We start from the raw sequence: 22,615 nt of genomic DNA, 5'->3' as shown, positions 1-22,615 counted from the left end.
GGCTACTGGCCTCCCAACGCACCTCATGGCGGGCGACCGGTACCAGCGTCCAGGCCGTGATACCGATGCCCTGGAGTGGCCATCCGATCGCGAACATCGCCAATAGGAGTCGCAATCCCCATGACCACCCCATGTTCAAGGCGGAGGGCCAGCCTGCGGGTGCATAGCAATTACAACATTATTTAGGTCTCACGTAAGTAGCACTGGTTCGCCGGGACGTTTGCCCAGGTCGGGTCCCCGGGGTACATAATGGTGACCAGACTGTCCTTCCCCTGTGCTATGATTTCGGCCGGCCTGGGGGGGCCGGTCGTCTGGCGCACCCATACCTTGGCCCCCTTAGTGTCAGTAGACCCAAATCCCCCCGTCCCACGCTCAGTAACCGTAACGGGAGCTCCCGTCTCTTCCACCGTTGTAAGGTTACATGGCTTAATGACCAATTGCGCTATTCTGTCCCCCTTCTGTATCACGTAAGGTTCAGCAGTGATGTTGACCAGGACCACCCCCAACTCCCCTTGGTAGTCCGCGTCAATTACGCCTGCCATCACATCAATCCCCTTTAGTGACAGTCCCGACCGCGGGAAGATATGCCCATAGGTTCCAGGGGGACAAATCAATCCTAATCCGGTCTTAATCACCGTAGGTTTCTGTTGGATCAAAGTCTGGGCAGTTAGTGCTCGTAGGTCCAGTCCAGCCGAAGCCGGCGTGGCCCTTACGGGAATATCAGCTTCCTCAGCGAATTTCCACATTTTAATAGGCTGAGTCTTTGGGGTATCACATACTCGTATCATCCTATTCAAGGGTGTTACCCCATTTCCTAATGGGCGGTTATTAATTTGTTTCACCACCCGAATTAGTTGCTTCTTCCAACCTGTTAAGTCATTGCAACCTCCTGCTTTTCGTAGTGAGGACTTCAGAAGCCCATTCATTCGTTCTATAAGTCCCGCAGCTTGTGGGTGATAGGGTACATGATAAACCCATTCCACGTGGTTATCGTGACACCACTGCTTTACCACCCTTCCTGTGAAATGGGAGCCATTGTCACTCTGGACCTGTATGGGCAATCCATAAAATTGTTCAATCAAATCTAAACATCGCAAGGTAGCCTGTTGATTGTTGTGACGACAGGGATGGGCTACCAAAACCCCAGACATAGTGTCCACAGCTGTACATATGTGGTTACATCCTTGTGAGGAGGGTAAGGGACCCACAAAGTCCATTTGCCAGCTCTGTCCCGGACCATCCCCCCGATGGATATGTCCCATCATGTGTTGGGGCACTCCCTGCCGCTGATGTTGACACTGCTCACACTGGTTTACTGCAGTCTTAACATCATCTACCATAAGATCTATTCCTCGGTCTCGAGCCCATTGCAAGGTTCCTTGCACTCCCCAGTGCCCAGCCTTAAGGTGTGCCCATCTAGCTAGGTCCACTGAGGTGCCCCTTTGCACAATCATGGTTCGGACGATACCATCCACATATCGGTTATGTAGAGCTTCCACATCATTTCGAGATGTATGGGCATCTACGTGGGTGATGTATATGACCAGGTATTGAGCTTTCTCCCATATATCTTCCCATAACTGTTTACCCCATACTTCCCTATTCTGGATCATCCACTGATTGGCCTGCCAAGTTGGCATCCATTGTGTCATGCCGTTAACCACTGACCACGAGTCAGAGAACAAACAAACTCCCATGACCCCTGCTTGCATGACTACCATATGCACTGCTTTTAATTCTGCCCACTGACTACTTTTTCCCTCCCCTAATTCTTCTAGGGTAGTGCCTTGTTTTGGGTTAAAGGCGGCAGCTTTCCATCTACGCTGTCCCGCTTTCCATTGGGCTGACCCATCTACGAACCAAGCCGTGGCTTGTTCATCTGGGGTCAGTTCATCATACCGTTTTCCCATCTTAACGGGTGATTCCTTGTATTCAATCACCTCAAACCGTTTTTCCCCTTCCTCAGGGGCCTCCGCCACTTGCTCATGTAGGACTGACACTCCTTTCTGTCCAGTCCGCACTCTCTCCGACACATACCATTTCCATTTAATGATGCTGCTCTCTTGGGCAGTTCCTATTCGGTGGGTAGTGGGGTCACTAAGTACCCACGGAAGAATAGGGATAGCTGTTCTCATGATCACTTCATGTCCAATGGTCAGGGCTTCGGTTTCCACCAAGCCCCAGTAGCATGCTAATAACTGTTTCTCAAAGGGGGTATACCGTTCCCCTGCCGGGGGTAATTTTCGCGACCAAAATCCCAATGGCTTACGGGTTCTTCCCTGTTTTTGCCATAAGCTCCAATTGGCATAATCCCCCTGTGCTGAGACTTGCAGTTCTACAGGTCCTGACTGTATCTTTCCCAAGGATACAGCTTGCTGTATCGCTTGCTTGGCCATTTCAAATGCAGTTTGATGGACCTCCGTCCATTCGAACGCTGCCTTTTTCCTCGTAACTCGATACAAAGGTTTTAAAATTTGTCCTAAATGGGGAATATGCTGTCTCCAGAATCCGAATAACCCAATAAATTGCTGCACGTCCTTCTGGGTGTGAGGGACGGCAAAGACCTGAATCTTATTTTTAGCTTCCGCAGTGATTTCCCTTTCCCCCTTGTTCCACACGATTCCTAAGAATTTTACCGTTTGTGAGGGACCCTGGATTTTGGCTGGGTTGATCTCCCACCCATATCCTCGCATATGTTGAACCAGTTGGTCCAGCAATTCCCGAACCTGCTTCTGACTTGTCCCCTGTATCATCATATCGTCAATATAGTGCGAGATCATCACTTCGTCAGGCACTTTAAAGGCAGCCAAGTGTTCTGCAACTATCCGGTGGCAGATAGTAGGGCTATGCAGATATCCTTGGGGCAATCGCGTGAACGTGAATTGTCTACCCTCCCAAGTGAATGCGAACTGTTCCTGCCTATCTTCGGGAATAGGAATTGTGAAGAAGGCATTAGCCAAATCAATTACTCCGTACCACACCCCTGGATGATGTTGGATTCGTCCTATAATAGTGACGGCATCCGGGACCGCTGCCGTCAAGGCCGGAGTGTGACGGTTTAGTTGCCGATAATCTACCGTCATCCGCCATGACCCATCGGCTTTATGTACGGGCCATTAGGGGTTATTCCACGCCGTGGTGCATGTCCTAAGCACTCCCGCTTCCAAATAATCCTTAATTGTGGCAGATATTTCTTTATGTCCGCCGGGAATCCTATACTGTCTAAGACTTATTACGCGATCGGCAATCGGGATGGGGAAGGGGTCCATTTTAACCTTTCCCACTAACACCGTCCTACAGCGCAAAGCCATTTTCGTGATTCCAAATTCAAACTTCCCTTGTTGGAGGTGAAGTGTTAAACCGGCCAGAATGTCCATTCCCAGGATCCATTCTCTAACTGGTGTAATGATAATTGAATAAGTTTTAATGGGCATTGTACCTATCTTTAGGGGCAATTGTACTGTTTTTCCTTCAATCAGATTACCTCCCAGCCCAACCAGCGTGACTGGGGTTCCTTTAAACTTATGGGGCGTCCCATAGATTAAGGTGGCCTCCGCCCCTGTGTCCACTAGAGCCATAACGGTTTGGACGGATTTGCGCCAATAGATAGTCAATGATACATGAGGTCGAATGTCGTCTGCTGACCATTGGCTCGTTCGTGGGCAAACCCTTGGGGCTTGGCCCGATTCCTATTGTTCCTCCCATTCATCTTCCCCAGACAGCACTGGGTAAAGACGTTTGCCTCGCCCTTCTTTGTTCTTGCCTTTCTTACTAGGTTTCCGGCCACGCCTATCCACTTTATAACACTCTCGGAGGGGAGGCCGTACCTCCTCCTCCTCCTCGTCCTCCGAGGATTCCCACCGCTGGGAAGTGGAAGTTCTACCCCTTCGAGGCTCATTAACAACCGGACCCCGTGTCTGACATTTTTGTGTTAGTAATTCCACTAGGTCTTCCATAGTGGGTCGGGACTCCGTCTCTACCCGGGACACCTTCAGTCCCTTTCGTCTGCATAAGTCTTTTAATTCCGGTGTAGGTAGGCCATCAATCTCCGATGCTGGGACCTGCGCCCGTATCAAAGCTTGCCACAAAGCACGCCGTGAGGGGCCTTGGTTACTTCCTTGATTAGGGTTTACTTTTCTCCCTGCCCGAGCCTCAGGGCGACGCCCCTCCGTGCCCCCCTGAGAAGCACGGGTTGTGGGTCCCCAATCCCCCAAACCACCCATCTCCCTCATCATACTACGGGCATCTCCTAGGGTTTCTCCCCGTCCACTCAACATTATGGTTAATAACTGTGGTTTATAATGGGGGGGGGGCAGTCTTCACTAGGTGGTCTCTAGTCTGTCTACTAACATTTGTGTTATCTACCTCGTCCAGCACTCCCAGCAACAGGGCATCCCGCACACACAAACGGGTTAGCCTCTGAACCCCTTCCTTAATTGTTGTCCAAGTTCCTTCCAAGGGGGGCCAATCGGACGGGAAGGGATACTGTTCGGCCACTGCCCTGGCATACATCCCAAATAAGGTCCCCATACTGCGATCTATTACCATATCCTTGGCTTGTCTGCGGTACCCCAGGTCTATGGCAGCATCCTTTGCTAATCCACCAAACTTGGGAGCATCCTGATAGTCTACCTGCACTTGTTGCCCCCCTTCCTCGAGGAGCCGAATTAGCCATAGCTCTAACGGCTCCCCAGGATTACGTCGGGTTTTCTGGGTGATAAACAGCACCTCATCGGTAGTGAAATCTTCCGTTAATTCAGAGAATTCTGCAGGAGGCTGAGCCCGCGGTAATTCATGCATAATTGCCTCCCCTTGTTCATTCCGTATAGGGTTTCCTTCCTCATCTAACATTACCTCCCGTTGCACTGGGAGACGTCTCTGAACCTGCTTTCTCCTAACCACTGGTTTAGCTTGGAGTACGGGTAGGTCCTCTTCGTACTGATCATCTGAATCTCCCCAAATGTTCCCATCCCAATGATCGATATCCCACCGATCCCCGTTATTTAACTGGGCTACAAACGCCCGTACTTGTACTGGGTCCGGGGTTCGAGGGACCTTCCTTTTCTCTTTCCGTTTCTTAGCAGACAGATACATAATAGTTCGTCCTGCTAGTTCAGTTAATGCTGTCAATTCAGCTTTTAACTTCATAATTTCCTGCCTCAACATAGAGGCATCTCCCGAACTGAGTCCCTGCTCATGTTTCAGGAGGGCTAATTCTGCTTCAGCTTTTTGGCGCTTGTCTGACTGTTGTCTACAAGCCGCCGCACAGGCCCACATCCTCCGCTGTACCCCAGGCAAGGGGTTCTTCGGCAGGACTGGGATCCTCTCAAGGGTGGACAGCAGCGACCCTGGGGTTCCTACGCCCTCGGCCTCCCAGTTCTCCGGTCGCCCCCCACCATTTCTCAAACAAACTGCCACGCCATGCCACGGTCCATGCCATCCCGGGACGGTCGGGACCTCCACAGTTTGTTCCTCTGGTTTCTTAGCCTTTTTCCAAAACATTGTTCTGTATCAAAATCTTTCCTCAATTGCGATTGATCCTGCCGACTACGCCAAAATGTTTTAAAAAATTCTCAAGGTCAAGGACCAGGCTCGCAGGAAAGTAGTCTGACACAGAACAAACAGCCAAGAGGCGAGTCTGCTAGAATATAAGTGTTTTATTCCCCGCAGCGTCGCCACAACCAGGTCTCGTACTTACAACGGGTCTGGTTTATACTCACTCTACGTGTTACCGGAACTGGGAGCCGTCAGTTCTCGTAGAGCGGTTGCCAACAACCCACGCTCGGCGGTTAAACGCAACCCCGGAGCAGACTCTACCGAACTGGAGACTTTTCCAGCTGATATACTCTTTTCGAGATCTAAACATTCATGTGAACAGCAGAGCAAGGCTGAAAAACACATTCCATTCTGGTCACATACAGATAAGAAGATTCACAGGGGAAGGTGTGTAATAAGATTCACACGGGACTAAGCGACACCTTCCATTTTCGGTTAGATTCACACATGTATTGGGACACAATTTTAACCCTTTCACCACAACAGCAGACTGTCAAAAGGCATTTGACAGCCTAAAAACCATGTTAACCACTGCCCCAGTATTAGCCACACTGGATTAAATGAAGCCTTTCAAGGTGGCTATCGACATTAGTGATGTGAGTGTCAGTGCAGTGCTCCTGCAGGGGGATGACTTGGACACAGAGACTGGTTTTAAAACACACCCATCGAGAATCTTGACAAGGATACCAGCTTCAAAGTTTATTTAATATAGATTAAAAGAAAAGTCTGACCCCACAATTATGAAGGTGTTTTAGGTAATTGTCACTGTATATTAAATACACCTATAGTAACAGCTAAATACACCTATCTGTTAGAATTAACAATGCAACCTACAAACTATCATGAAGGGATGTAGCTGAATTCCTATGAGCAATCAACCTTCGACAGTAAAAATGAGTCCCACTTCATGAGCAGGAAAGATGGAGTGACAAATTGTGTCAATAGACAACCTCTAAGAGACCAATAGAGGTTGTAAAATGTGGAAAATAAACTATTGCAGTTTCAGACCTCAGCAAACATAAAGCTGTGAAGTTCATCCTATCGGGTGCAACCCTTCTTCAGGGCTGGGGGTGGGTGTAAGGGGAGCTGCAGATCAAAGGGATGTTGGGGAAGCGTTTTGGGTGGGGGGGCAGGTGGTGAGGTAGGGAAAGGTGAACACAGGTGGATGGTTCACCTATCCCTACTTCACCACCTTGCCTCCCTCCCCACTCAAAACCCTCCCCATCCCATCCCTTTACCTACAACTCCCCTTACTTAACCCCGTCCTTAAGAAGGGTTACATTTGAAACGTTGACTTCTCCACCTCATGTTGCTGCCTGGCTTGCTGTGTTCTTCCAACCTCCTGCCTGTCTACCTTAAGTTCCAGCACCTGCATTGTTTTTGTCTCGAGTGAATTTCATCCTTGTCAATTTAATTTGAATATGTGCTATCTAGTGGGAAAACTAGTGGAAAAGGTATTTAAAATAAAGATAGTGGGGACCAGCCGAGAATCAAACTTATGTTTTGAACCAATTTGCAACTGTAAGATAGACAGTCTGTGATTGTTTAATTTCCCAAGGCTGAGAGAAGCTGCTGAAGAAGGGCTTATGACCGAAACGTCGATTCTCCTGTTCCCTGGATGCTGCCTGACCTGCTGCGCTTTTCCAGCAACACATTTTCAGCTGCAAACTATATACCTCAGTTGTTTTGACCACCATTTGAATTTAAGCAACCAGTTTAAATTATGCACCGTGAATGTGGTGCTAGAAAAGTACAGCACGTCAGGCAGCACCTGAGGAGCAGGAGAATCAATGTTTCGGGCATAAGCTCTTCAGATGCTGCCTGACCTGCTGTACTTTTCCAGCACCACACTCTTGACTCTGACCTCCAGCATCTGCAATCCTCACTTTCTCCTAGTTTAAATTATGCCCCAGGATACTAAAATCCAATCAAATTTGAATTGTACTCTTTTGACAACATTGAACCAATGAGATAATCCAATGTTTCGGGTATAAAATAAGCCAGCATTTTGGAAAGTTAGCCAGAGAAAGCACCAGCTGCCATTGAGGGACTGTCTGAGAAACACTCTCTATTAAAGGTACCTTTTTCATGTGAAACATCTTTGCAGCAAAAGAACGAAGACGATCCAAGGAGACCCACAAACAGAGGAAGGTCGATACAGGAGACAACAGCCACTGTCTGGTTTTGAAAATTAAGTTGCTGTAAATTTAATAGGGGTTTTATTGGATCAGAGCTGAAAATGTGTTGCTGGAAAAGCGCAGCAGGTCAGGCAGCAGCCTAGGAGCAGGAGAATCGACATTTCGGGCATGAGCCCTTCTTCAGGAAACCTGAAGCCATTTGAAAATTAGTTGCTGACACTTTTTAGATTATTTATTTCACAGTGTTCATTTTATATTCTCTGCTCGATTAATTAATGCAATTTACTTCATGATTTGGCTTTAATGTAATAAAAAAAATCTGGAATGATAATCTTCAAAATAGGCAATACACAACACAGAAACTCTGCTGGTCAACTTTATAATCAAATGTACTGAGGGTACAAAGATAGATAGAAAAGCAAGTTTTGAAGTGGATACAAAAGGAGGATATCTTGAAGTTTCAGGTAGTGGGAAACGAGGCAGACAGGGGCACCGAATTGTGCAGGAGACAAAAATTCAGCTCAATGGTCAAAAAATAAGTATGGAATGACACATAGGTTCAAATTTTCCAAAATTACTTTGGCGTGTGAAAAATTCAACTTGATTGGATAAAAGCAATTATATCTCCTTTATCCAAAAATGGAGAAAGACAGAAAGCAGAAAATCATAGGCCAGTTAGCTTAATACCTGTCACAGGGAAGATGTTGGAAAGCACTACTAATGCAGAACACTGAGAAAAGTTCAAGGTAATCAAGCAGAGATAACATGTTTTTTTGAAAGGACAACTTATTCAATCTATTGGAGACCTGTGAGAAAGTAAATTGTGCGGTGGATAAAAAGCAACAAGTCAATGTATTGTACATAGGTTTCTGACAGCAACTGTGAAAAATAAAAATTCATCATGAAAGATCAATATATTGGCATGGATAGAGTTGTTTTAAATCAACCTGTTCAGACATGTTATGACACGTTTTAGGGGCAGCTGGGATTTGAACTGAGGCCTCCTGGCTCAGAGGTAGAGACACTACCACCACACCACAAGAGCCCCTTTATTAGCATGGATAGAAGACTGGCTAGCAAATAAGAAGTAGAGAGTAAACATCAATGGGTGATTGTAACAACATGGGGTAAACTCTCCTGGTTAATTTAAACCAGCAACACAGAAAAGATTCATCCCGTGCAGTATTCTGTGAAAATTTGAGAGGCCAAGAACTATTTAAAGTAAAAATTAACAACTTTATTTCTTAAAGTTTAACAGAGAGTAATTAACTAATATCTATTTACAACTCCTTTCTCTTACCTATCTTTTATATTCCTTTCTACAATACTAGTCTGATAAAAGCTCCCAATTAAGATTTACCAAAAATTCAAGCTTTCAAAACTGGCCATCTGTCGAGTCTTCTATTTGAATCTTCCTGTGTCTTCTTTTCTTCTTTGGGATTATGCTTCACAGGTCGCGGATCAATAAAGGTACCTTTAAGAGAGCTATTTTTCAGGCAGTGTCTACATGTTGGTGACATGGCAGTTCTCGTCCCAACTGTTCAATTTTCCTCATTCTTATACCTCCAAAGCATTGGATTGTCTCATTGTCTTTTAAGATTGTCAATAAACTAAATTCAAACTGGATTGGAGTTTGGCATTTTGGGGAGTTTAATTTAAACTGATTGGCCTAATTCAAATCTGTTTTTGTCTCCAGGCAACCGGCTATCCCAGCTACCCCCGTAGCTGGACCACATGTTACATTGTATCTTATTCAGAACACTTGGTGCTGTCAGGTCGTTCTGCTGGCTTTTAACTCTCTTCAAGGTACAGTACACACTCATCTTCAAAACAGTTATTTTCTCATTGGAAGAGGCAATGAGTGGTAATCAGTACTAATCACTTTATACAATTTATTTGCATGACGTGGATGAAGGGACTAAAAAGACAGTTATTAAATATGCTGATGTTGCAATGACAGTTAGGAAAGTGATTTATGAAGAGGACAGAAGAAAGCTACAAGAGGATACAGATAGATTAAATGAATGGACAAAGATCTGACAAATGGCTTATAATATAGGAAAATGTGAAATTGTCCACTTAGGCGTGTAGAAGCATATTATGTAAATTGTGAAAGATTTTGAATGTCTGAAATACAGTGGGATATGTGTTTGCTAACACATGAATTGCAAAAGGTTACTGTGTTGGCACAGCAAGTAATTAGGAAAGTTAAAAAAAATTATTACTCACTGCAAGGTGAATAGAAAACAAAAGTAGGGAGGTGATACAGTTTGTTAACAAGACCATATCTGTTGTCCTGCGTACAATGGTGGGAGTCTCCTCATTTAAGGAATAATGTAAAGTTGTTAAAAATAGTTCAGAGAAGGTTTACCTGACGAATACATGGAATCGGCATGCCATTTTAAGAGGAAAGGGTGAACAGGCAAGGCTTAGATCTGCTTGAATCTAAAGAGTAAGAAATGGGGTGGAATTTGTTAAGTGTGTTCAGGAAAGTTTCCTCAAGCAGTTTCCTCAAGTTTCCTCAAGTAGGGTCCTACTCGGGAAGGGGCAAAACTCGACCTACTCTTGGGAAACAGGGCAGGACAGGTGACAATGGGGAGCACTTTGAGACTAGTGACCATCATTCTATTAATTTTAAATGCTATGGGAAGGAACAAAACTGGTCCACAGGTTCATGCTCTAAATTAGGGCAAAGCAAATTTTGATGGAATTAGACAAGAGCTTGCAGGGGTTGACTAGTTTGGGAGTGGGAGGAAGTGAAAGGCCTTTAAAAGTGAGTTAGCTAGAGTTCAAGCTCTATATGTTCCTGTGGGGGTGAAGGGCCAAGGTTGGCAAGAATAGGGAACCCTGGATGACAAGAAAAATTGAGGCTTTGACCATAAAAAAGGAGGTATGGCTCAGATGTCGGCAGTTTGGATCAAGGGAATCCCTGAAGGTATCTAGGGAATACAGGAGTTTACAGGAGAACAAAATCAGGAGGGTGAAAAGGGGGCAGAAGATAGTCTCGGCTGAGAAGGTTAGGGTGAATCCAAAGACAGTCTTTAAGTATATTAAAGGAAAAAGAATAGCTAAAAAGAGAATAGGTCCCCTCAAGGACTAAAGTGGACATGTGTGTGTAGAATGCCAGGATGTGGGCGAGGTCCTCAAATGAATACTTCTCTTTGTGTTTACCATGGAGAAAAACATGAAGGCTTGGAAACTGGGGAAGTTAGTGGTCATATCTTGGGGATAGTCCATATCACAGTAGAGGAAGTGTTGGATGTATTAGAATGTATGAAGGTGGATAAATCTCATGGACCTGATCAGATATATCCAAGAACACTGCAAGAGGCTTGAGAAGAAATTGCAGGGGCTCTGGGTGATATTTTTGCAACATCGTTAGCCGTGGGTGAGGTCCTGGAACATTGGAGGTTAGCGAATGTTGTGGCATTATTCAAGAAGGGCTGCCAAAATAAAAAACCTGGGAACTATAAACCAGGAAGCCTAACAGCTGTGGTAGGTAAGTTACTTGAGAAGATTCTGAGAATAAGACATACATGCAATTGGAAAGACAGGGTTTGATTAGGAATAGTCAGCACGGCTTTGTGCATTGGAGATCATGCCTCACAAATTTGTTAGAGTTCTTTGATGAAGTGACCAAGAAAGTTGACAAGGCAGGGTGACAGACGTAGCCTATGTGCATTTCAGTCAGGCTTTTGTTAGGTTCCACATGGTAGGCTGCTCTGGAAGGTAAGATCGCATGGAATCCAGGGGGAGCTGGCAAATTGGATACACAATTGGCTTGACGGTAGGAAGCAGAGAGTAATAGTGGAAGGATGCTTGTCAGACTGAAGGCCTGTAACTAGTGGAATGCCTCAGGGATACGAGCTGGGTCCATTACTATTTGTTATCTATATCAACGATTTGGATGAGAATGTACAAGGCAACGATTACTAAGTTTGCAGATGACACTAAAATAGGTGGTATTATGGACAGCAAGGAAGGTTATCAGAAATTTCAGCAAGACCTTGATCAATTGGGGAATTAGGCTGAGAAACGACAACTGGAATTTACTATAGATAAGTGTGAGGTCCAGCATTTTGGAAAGTCAAACCAAGGTTGGAGTTTCATGGTGAATGGTAGCACCCTAAGAAGTGTAGTGGAACAGAGAAACCTTAGAGTTCAGATGCACGGTTCTCTGGAAGTGGGGTCACAGGTAGTCAGGGCAACGAAGGCAGCTTTTGGCCACTGGCATTTATCAGTCAGGACATTGAGTACAGAAGCTGGGAAGTTATGTTGCAGTTGTACAGGATGTTGGTGAGGCTGCACTTGGAGCATTGTGTTCAATTTTGGTCACCTTGCTATAGGAAGGATGTTATTAAACTGGAAAGAGTGCAGAAGAACTTTACAAGGATGTTGCCAGGACTCAAGGGTCTGAGTTATCGGCAGAGATCGGAAAAGCCAGAACTTTTTTCCTTAGAATATAGGAGATTGAGGGGGATCTTATAGAAGTGTATAAAATCATGAGAGGAATGGATAGGTGAACGCACTCAGTCTTTTTCCCTGGGTTGGAGAATCAAGGACTAAAGTTCATCAGTTTAAGGTTAGAGGAGAAAGAATAAAAGGGAGCCCAAGGGGTAAAATATTTACACAGAGGGGGTGGTACACATATGGAATGAGCATCAGTGGAAGTGGTTGAGGCAGGTACATTAACAACATTTAAAAGGCATTAGGACAAATACATAGATAGGAAAGGTTTAGAACGATGTGGACCAAGTGCAGGGAAATGGGGTTAGCGTGGATGAATATTTTGATCAGCATGGACCATTTTGAGACAAAGGGCCTGTCTCCATTCTGTTGGACTCTATTACTCTATGACTCTATCTACAGCAGGATGAAACTATAGAACTAAGTTGGCAATGAACTAACAGCAAATGTCAAATGTCAGGAGCCTCTTTTTCATACATTTGCATGCCATGTATGCTCATGAAAAGGCAATGTCACCAGAATTTAGTGTAATTTTCCAGTTAAATAATCAGAAAACAAAAAGCATATGCTTTCATATTCATGACTGCTACGAGGTATAGCAAAAAATTAGAAAGGCAAATGGTTTAGGATCTATTGCAAGGAAAATAGAGTATAAAAATAAAGAGAGGAGTCCCTACACAACCAAACTGGGAATTAGTGAGACCATTGAGAATAACTGTGATCTCCTTTGATATGAGTTTCCAACATTACCATCTTCTTTTCCTGTAGAGGACACCTTGTTGAAGAGCTTTAACTAGGGTATTAGCTGATGTACATTAGTATGTTAATTAAGTCACAAATAGTTTTGATCTGCCTGTCTGGCCAAAAAGACCTAATTTTATATTTCTGCAATGCCAAACTTCTTCAACATAATCCAACACTGATAAATTTTAATATAATAAAAATGAATTATTTTCTTAAAACTTGGTACTTTATTTCTGTACTTCAACCCCATGTGTATGACCCAATTTGTATTTTTCTCACTGCAAAATGGTAAGGCAAATAGAAACAATGTTATTTCCTGGCTGCCTGACCATCAAAATGTTTCAGTGTGATTGACAGCTAAGATTGTTTGTAGACATAGCTTTTTCTGGAGCCTATAACTCCTGTATTGTTGGATCCAAAATTTTACCAAATGTGGCATTAATGAGCCCTATTGGATTGATACCTGGCACATCGGATGATGGTCATGTTGTTGGAGGTCAATCATGACAGCTCCACGACATCTCTGCAGGAGTTCCTCTGGGTAATGTCCTAGGTTCAACCATCTTCAGATGCTTCGCCTATGACCTTCCCTCCATCTTAAGGTCAAAAATAGGGCTGCTCACTCATGATTGCACAATGTTCAACGCTATTTCTGAGTCTTAGGTCCTGAAGCAGTCCATAGCCAAATGTAGCAGGAACAGGACAATATCCAGGCTTGGGCTGAGAAGTAGCAAGACACATTTGTGCCAGGTAATTACCATCACCAATAACAGATAATCACTGCCCCTTGATATTCAAAGGTGTTACCGCCAATGAATCACCCACTATTAATATCCTGGGTGCTACTATTGAGCCGAAACTGAACTGGACTAGCCATATAAACACAGTGGCTATATTATCGGAGGCTAGAGATACTGCAGCAAGTAACTCACTTCCTGACTCCCCAAAGCCTCCCCTCCATCTATAAGGCACAAGCAAAGAGTCCGTTAGAATATTCCCCACTTGATCCCATGAGTGCAGCTCCAACAAATCAAGAAACTTATCACTGTACGGGACAAAGCAGCTGGCTTCATTGGCGCCACTTCCAGAAACATCCACTCCCTCCACCATCGGCAATCAGTAGCAGTAGTACAGGTACACAATCCTTAATCTGAAACGCTCGGGACCAGCTGGTTTTCAGAATTCAGAATTTTTCGAATTTCGGAATAAGTGACAGTTTGTTGGTGAATTTTTTAAAAAATCTTACCAAACAGCAGACTCACTGTGAGTAAAACAGGCCCTGAGACAGAATTGAGGCCTGCAAGTGCTGGGCCACACCATCTGAGGGACACACATCAAGCGGGTGTGAGGTTGGGTTAACTGCACGCCAAACAACCTTGTTAATGAGAAAACAACTTCACAAAAAAAACCTTCGGATTTTGGAGCGTTTTGGATTTCAGGATTTCGGATAAAGATTTGTCTACCTGTATATTATTTCAAGATGCACTGCAGATATTCACCAAGGCTCCTTAGACAGTACATCCAAACCCACGACCGCTTCATCTAGAAGGACAAGTGCAGCAGGCATATGGAAATACCCGAATCGGAAGTTCTTCTTCAAACCATTCACTATTCTGACTTGGAAAAAAATTGCCGTTCCTTGAGTTTTATTGGGTCAAATTCCTAGAATTCCTTCTGTAAGGACATCGTGGGTCGAAACAACTGTATCGATAAACAAATACAGAGGAACCTCGATTATCTGAACAAGTATTTCATTCAGATAATTGATTATTCAGATAACAGATTCAATGCCTCTCCTCTGGGACTCGGTATTTTCTGAAGTTTCCTTTTTCCTTGCTCTGTCTGCCTTGCTCCCTCTCTCTGTCTCAGGATTTGTTTCTGAGCAGACTCATACTTGTGTGTAAGGGACCTGCAGCATTGCTGAAGCCTCCCGTGCACTCCCCATTAGTTCAATGGGATTGACACAGCGAGCACTTAGCATGTCCACTCCCTGTTCAGGAGACTAGGCAGCAACACTACGTGCGAGCCTCCACTCCTCCATCTGCCCCTATCCCCACATCCCCATCTGTCCCCATCCACCCCCCCAACCCCATCTGCCCCCACCAACCCCAACCACATTCCAAAAACTCCCAATCCCCAACGGGGGAAGCTGGACTGGACACCAACAGCAAGACTGTTGCTGTCTTTGGGGGGGGGGGGGGGGGGGGCGAGTCTCAAAATAGCGCGCATGCACGCACACACACACAAACACACACACACCTTATACTGCAACTTTTTGACAAGTTCCCACTCTGCCCTGTACAGGACAATGTTGGAGAGATTATCTGGGGAAGTGGGAGTCTAGGGTAGAACTCCAAAGAAAGTGTGGGGACAGAGAAAAAGGGCGAGAGGTCTGTCATTTGAAGACGGTGACTGGGCTCCCATCAATGTCCAGGACTGTTCTCGGCAGCATTTCAGTAAGCTGAATTCAGTTTTAATCATTGTAAACAAAAGATGCGATCAGTGTTGGAAACACCTCTCTGATGTAATGCTTTTATTGGGACCTTGAGATCTTCTTTGGAAAATCCGAAATTCGCATAACTGATATTCAGATAATCAAGGTTCCTCTCTATCACACCCTTAATTCTATTTTGGGGTCTCCAATTTTCTGAATATCACTACCAAGCCACTCCAAAAGATAAATATGGATGTGCTGAACAAAAGCAGAAAATAAGATTTATATAATGCCATTCAGGTAAGAAGAAAAGTTCCAAATTGCTTCACAATGGGAAATAGGGAACAGAATAGCAAGCTATGTAGTCACAGTTTAGGAGGACTATTTAGCACAGAAGGAAGCAATTTATTCCATTGTGTCTGTGCACTTTCATTGAAAAAGCTACCCACTTGGTTGTTCTCCCAGGCTCTTTCTCAACAGATCTGCAGAATGACTGAAAAATCTGCTGCAAAAAATCAATTTTGAGAAGAGTTTTAAACAAGGAGAAATACAAGGTGTGGTGATGGGTTTTATGGAGAGGAGGCTAGGCTAGGGCAGCTTAAGGCTTTAATAATTTTCTGTTTTTCTGCACCATTGTCAACATTTAAAAGTTTACATTGTTACATGTCGTGAGCCAATGACAGGGACAACACAAAGGTCAAAACCACAGAATCAAAAGCTTCAGGAAACATCAGGTTATTGGAAATTGCAGGTACAGGGTGGGCTAATACTCTGCAGTGAATCAAACATGGAGTGGGGGAGTTCAAATTTAATCTGCTAGATAAATAGTGCAGGCCACCAAAGACAGTAATGGACAATCGGACTGGGTATTGCATGGTGCAGGTTGCAAAGATTTTACATGTTCTCCTGTAGTGTGAGTGGCCAGTGCCAGGAATTGAAGCCGAAGGGATCAGGCTTTGAAGGGAAAGGAGAGGTCAAAAGAAGGTTTCACTAGGTGGAAACAGCATTCATAATTGGAGCTGTGACCAGTGGTCTCAGTTTGCCTGATATGAAACTGGAGAAAGTTATAAATAAGCCACAACTTGATGCCAGAGAGTCAGGCAGTCTGAAAGCATAGAGTGATTGTCGGGTCCAAAAAAGAGGAAATGGTACAGAACAGAATGACCTCAGCACACTGATGGAAGCTGTTTCTACTCCTGTGGACAACATCACAAACAGCAAAAATAGAATACTGGGCAATAAGAGTTAATGATGTGGTGCAAGGAAGAGAAAATGCTAGAGGTACATTAACTGTGGTTTAGTCTGTCCATTTTCTTTTCAAAGTGTACAGCTCTCAAATGTAACAATGTAAACTTTTAAACGTGGTGCAGAAATTATTTAAAGTAGTGTAATTTCAGATGATTATTAAATGTTTGCACTGCATTTTGAGTCCCTTGTTTCTCTCTTTATTCCTGATGCAGTCATAGCAACTTCCTGATCTGCTCATGATAGCACCCCAAGGTATTTTTGAGTCACGGTAATTAATTAAATATGTGCACTTATGTGGTCTACTTCTAAAGAGGTCTTGTGTATAATTAATAGTATCCCTGCTTCCTGGCCAGAAAACTCTAGATTTAAGTCCCACCCCAGGACTTGATAGTTCAGAAAGGTGTGTTCATACCTTAACCAAACACGTTGAGTATCAATTTACAAGTCCTTCCAACCACTGGCAGGCACTGACAGCAAGAGAGATTTCTGTAATGGGAAAGCTGTTGGAGTCCCTACCATCACTATTGCTGCTGCCAAACTACGATATGCATGTAAAAGTTCATGTTGCCTTAGTCACATTGACTTTCTGAGTGAATTGTAACACAATGCCACTTGGACATATTAATTGCAGAAGAAAGCATTTCACACTTTGACAAACAAGGGCTCGAAAATCCAGAGATCTTCTATCAGTGTATGATGCACTCACTAGAATATGTGAATTTGGAAAGGTGTTCTTAATTAGCAGAAAATTGGAAAGTGGCTGTACCACCATATCACATGCAACCTACAGAGCAAAAGGTATGTAACCTCACACTGGGTAGATGTATATTTTATACCCAGAACACCAGTGGAAGGCTAGGTTCTGATTTGCTCATCAACTTTATTCTAAAGTGAGGCAATTGTGCTCCACAGGTGCTACAATATTTTTTGTTGGGGGGAGCGGAGTCCAGGCTGAGACAAAGGCTTGAAAGACCCCACACAAGTCCTACTTGCATGGCAGATTGTGTGGTAATTCTTGCTTCTCATGTGAGCCAGCCTGGCAATGTCCACACCATTCCAACTTCAGAGGCTATTTTGGTATCAATGGAAGTTTCACCCCAAAAAGGCCCTGCCATGAACTTGAAGCAGGTACTGCAATTTGTTACCTGGTTTCTGGCCCAATTTCTGCTGTGTTGCAGGTAGACTTACACCAACACTGCACTTGTCAAGGTCCACTGAAATTCAGAGACCATTTCTCAATTCGCTCAGTTCTCAACTTCATAAATAGTCACTCAAATGTTTCAAATCTTACATCTTATCGAGATTCTCACTGCCTGCAAAGCTCCTCATCTGGTCCTCCCATACATTTTGTCGAATTTAGGAAAAGCTCCATTATTTCCACAACATTAGCACAGTGGTTGGACAATTCCTTGGTTCAAGCTCACTGGTTTGAAACAGAACCATCTGGCTCGATGGAAGAGTACCCACACTGAGCAAGCCATGGAGTAGCTTTAGCACCGGAAGCAATGAAGTCTGCATCTGCTCTCTCATCAATCAAGCCAGAATCAAGTGTTTGGAGCTACATGACTAGAAATGGAAAAGGTGAAAGACAATTTTTGTTTCTATTTCTGTTTCTCTTATAATTATCAATTATCTGAGGGTTTTGGCAATTAAGGCAGTTTGTTTTTAACCTCAGAAGATTCTTCCGGAGAGATTGGATGTATGTCCCAACAAATAAATCAGCTGATTTCTTACAGTTCCATTTGACTCAGGTCTCATCCGAATGAGACCAGCAGCTTCCAGTATCAATCAGGTGTCCTGAAGCAGATTGTCATTGAGGGAGTGGGGCACTGCGGAACAGCATGGTGCTGTGGCAGTCCACAAGTTGGTTCGTGGAAAGGGATGAGTGAGCCACCAGATACTTGTGGCATTTTTATGCAGCCAAGAGGAGCACTTAAGCTGCAAAAGATAGCAAAAGATCAATTTTTTTTTTTGCACACATAATTACATGGCTTCTAGCGATTCTATAAAGTTCATTGGTTCAGATCTGATACGACTAGGTAGAGTTTTCACAGATCAATCTCCACCAATGTGTACTCAACAACTGGAATAAAGTACTGACTACATGCGCAAGCTGTTTTAGGCCAGTACTAAAACATACCTAAAAGGAGACACAAACACAAGAACAGGTAAAAGCCAATCAACTCCTCAAGGCTAATCTGCAACCTATATCACTCTTTGTCCCATATCCCACCTTTGATGAATAACAATCTATCAACACCAAATTTAGTATTACAATTAATCTAGCATCAAATATCATTTGTGGAACAAGAGTTCTAAATTTCTACTGTATTTTGCCTGAAGAACTGTTTCTCAATTTTAGAACAGTTCTGAAGAAAGGTCACTGGACCCGAAACATTAACTCTGCTTTGTCTCCATAGATGCTGTCAGATCTGCTGAGTTTTTCCAACAATTTCTGTTTTTGTTTCTGATTTCCAGCACCTGCAGTTCTATCCAGTTTTTATTAAAACAAGAACATAGCTATCTCTGTCTTACATACAATGACTTGACCTCCCAGGGATTCTGTGGCAATGATTTCCATAGATTCACAACCTTCTGGCTAAAGAAATTCATCCTCAACTCAGTTCTAAAGAGTCACTCTTTCACTCTGAAGCTTGTGTCCTCGGGTCCTAGTCTCTCCTACTGCTTAAAACATCTCTCCAAGACCACTCTATCCAGGCCCCTCAATATTCTATAAGTTTCAATGAGACACCCCCCCCCCCACATCCTTCTAACCTCCTTGGAGTATAGACCATAAGTCCTCAAACGCTCCCCATATGACAATCCCTGAATTCTTGCCATTATTCTTGTGAACTTCCTCCGGGCACCCTCCTTCATTAGATATTGGGCCCAAAGTGCTCACAATATTCCAAATGCGGTCTGACCAAAGTTTTGTACAGCCTCAGTACATGTCTGCTCTTGTATTCTAGTCTTTGCTAACACTGCATTTGCCTTCCTTACTGCCAATTGAACCTGTATGTTAACTTTGGAGAATCCTGAACTAGGACTCCTTAGTCTTGTTGCACTTCAGATTTCTGAACCGTTTACCTATTTAGAAAACAGTCTACATCTCTATTCCTCCTATCAAACTGCAAAACCTCAATTTTCCAAATTGTATTCCATCTGTGACTTCTTTGCCCACTCTCCTAGCCTATCCAAGTCCTTTTGCAGTATCCCCACTTTCTCAACACTACCTCCACCCCCCGCCACCCCACCCATCTTTGTGTCATCTCAATCTGAGCAACAATGCTCTCAGCTCCTTCATCCAGATTATTAATGTATAACATGAGTAGTTATAGACCAACACTGGCCCCTGCGAAACTCCACTAGTCACTGGCTACCTTCCTGAAAAAGACCCCTTTATACCCACTCTCTGCCTTTGCCAGTCAGCCAATCCTCTATTCATCCCAGTACCTTGTCCTTTGTCCCTCACGCCATGGGCTCTGACCTTATTTAGCAGCCTCCTGTGTGGCATTTTGCCAACAGGTCTTCTAGCCTCAATGTTGTGAATTATGTGGTGAGTACTCCAGACAGGAGAAAGAATCAATCAGCAAGTGTGTCAAGTTAATATGTTGAAAAGGCATTATAAAGGGATAATATTCATGGAACATGAACACGTAGTCATGAAAGAAGTAGGGAATGAAACTGAAAATCAGAGCTATCTGGAAATGAATCAGAAATTGAAAATTCAAATTTGCCCATCCAACAATCAATTGAAAAACATGAAGGTACTTTAAAAGTTAGAAAACATCAGGTATTATCTTCTAGAAAGCTATTAAAGTGACTTAAAATGGCTATCACTGGAAGATATGTCAATTATGAGAATAAGTCAGGATGAACATGATGTTACCTAAAAACCAACCTCCCTTCAGACTCAGTCCAGAGAGATCAGTTCTAGTGAGGGAAGACATTAAGCTAATGATGGACAATGACATTAATGAACTGAGTAATGGTAACATGAGCTCACCTATCATGATGGTGCTGAAACTAGATAGGTCACACAGATTGTATTATCATAAAGTCAACATGGTAATAAAAGCAGACTCCTACTCTATTTCAACACTGGAAGACTACAATGAATTGGACAGGCATGATTTGTCATAAAATTGACTTTCTAAAGAAATTTTGGCCAGTTCTGGTTACTGACAAAGCCAAATAAATATGGGCTTTTATAATACCAGACGGACTTTAACGATTCAAAGTCATGTTGTTTGGAATGAAAATGCACCATCAACATTTTAATGATTAACGAATGAAAATACGTTGTCGTAATTGTGTTGTTTACATTGACAACTTGATTGTTTTAACCAATTTACGAAGAACATATACACTATTTAAATGATCAACCACAAAAAGCCAATTTGGTTATAAATCAGACTGGGAATTTGCCAATGTGCAGGTGACATATTTAGGCCACAGTGTGGGACAAACCTAAATGGCACCCAGAGAAGTGAAGGTATGGGCTATTTTGGATTTTCCCTTGAAGAAAACATGAAATTGTACATTTTGCTGACTATTTGTCGTGAACCTCAACACTGTCATTGAACCTTTAACAAATTTCTTGAAGGCAGAAAATTTGAATAGACACAAGAGCATCAAAGTGACTTTGACAATATGAAAGCCATGCTGATAACCACACCAGTTTTACAGCACCAATTTATCATAAGACACTCAAACTATCATTGATGCCTGTGAGATTAGTTTGGGAACTGTTTTAATGCAAGTAGGTGGGACTGGGATCAAAGGACCTATCAGTTATTTTACAAAGAAACTGACCACATATTAGCCATAATATCCTATAGTGGAAAAGAAGACATTGAGCATTGTGATAGTTCTATATCATTGCTGCTGATGTAAAATCAAAACACGGAGTAAACTGTATTGACACACAATCCTTCGATTTTCCGAGACAAATATTGGGAGAAGAAATTACAATTAGTTAGGTGGAGTTTAATTCTCCAATCATACAGTTTGAAAATTGTTCATATGTCTGGAAAAGAGAATATGATACTGGATGCTTTATTGAGAACATGTATGAAGGACATGGAGTGATGTGATGCCCATGGATTAATGAGATAGCTTTGAATGAGTAATCAAAATGCCCAAAAGATTTTATTCATCTGAGGAAGGGCCACTTGACCCGAAACATTAACTCTGCTTTCTCTCCACAGATGCTGCCAGTCCTGCTGAGATTTTCCAGCAATTTCTGTTTTTTGTTTCTGATTTACAGCATTCACAATTCTTTCGGGTTTTATTATGATAAAGTTTAGGTTGTGTTACAGTACAATCAGGTTTGCACTCAGCTAAGTAAATATTAACAGGCTTTATCAAACATAATGTTTAACTAGAAAAGGTAAGGGGGAACAGACATTTGTGAGACCCAACATACTCAGGAAGTGGTTACAACTTGTTCTGACATTATCATAAGATCACTGATAATAGAGTTCCTAATTATCATTGTATTTCATTATCTTGCATGTGTGTCATTGTGTTTTGTATCTTACTGTACTGATGAGTTACATTTTGTGTACTTTGACAAAAAAAATCATAAAAGACTATTGAAGGAGGTTTTATAATAAATCTTCAACATAGATATAATCTGACCCAAATAACTTACTAAGAATAAATACAGCAGGTTTAAGAATATCACTGCAAGTCTAAAATAGAACAGGCATTGTTACCATCCAATACATTACTCAACTTCAAAACAAGACAGACTAGCGCTTACAATGGCAATATTATTTGTTGTATCGTGCTAGTGCATTTTACAGATAAGATTGTTAACAACGATGTTGCAGAGTCTGCATTCCATATCTATGGGATGCAGTGTTATGGATGCATTTTCCACATTGTGATACAGATCAAAATATCTCGCTCATATTTTGATCATTGCTCTTTAACTAAAATGTTACTTTTTAAAGATACAAAGCCATTATATACTTCTGATTTTAAAAGCATTTTCATGATGGACCATTCAAAAATATTTCTG

The 22,615-nt window shown here is 43.0% G+C and overlaps 1 protein-coding gene across 2 annotated transcripts in view; it reads right to left on the bottom strand.

The window, feature by feature from the left end:
- kcnh5b (potassium voltage-gated channel, subfamily H (eag-related), member 5b) overlaps positions 1-22,615 on the bottom strand; it is a 319,253-nt gene that overhangs the window by 223,695 nt on the left and 72,943 nt on the right. The window lies entirely within an intron of this gene.

The sequence above is a fragment of the Chiloscyllium plagiosum genome, unplaced genomic scaffold (assembly GCF_037043375.1).
Source record: "Chiloscyllium plagiosum isolate Xiang-an unplaced genomic scaffold, Cpla_swu_hap1 HiC_scaffold_8, whole genome shotgun sequence".
Lineage (NCBI taxonomy): Eukaryota > Metazoa > Chordata > Chondrichthyes > Orectolobiformes > Hemiscylliidae > Chiloscyllium > Chiloscyllium plagiosum.
This window is presented reverse-complemented; position numbering and strand designations above follow the sequence as displayed.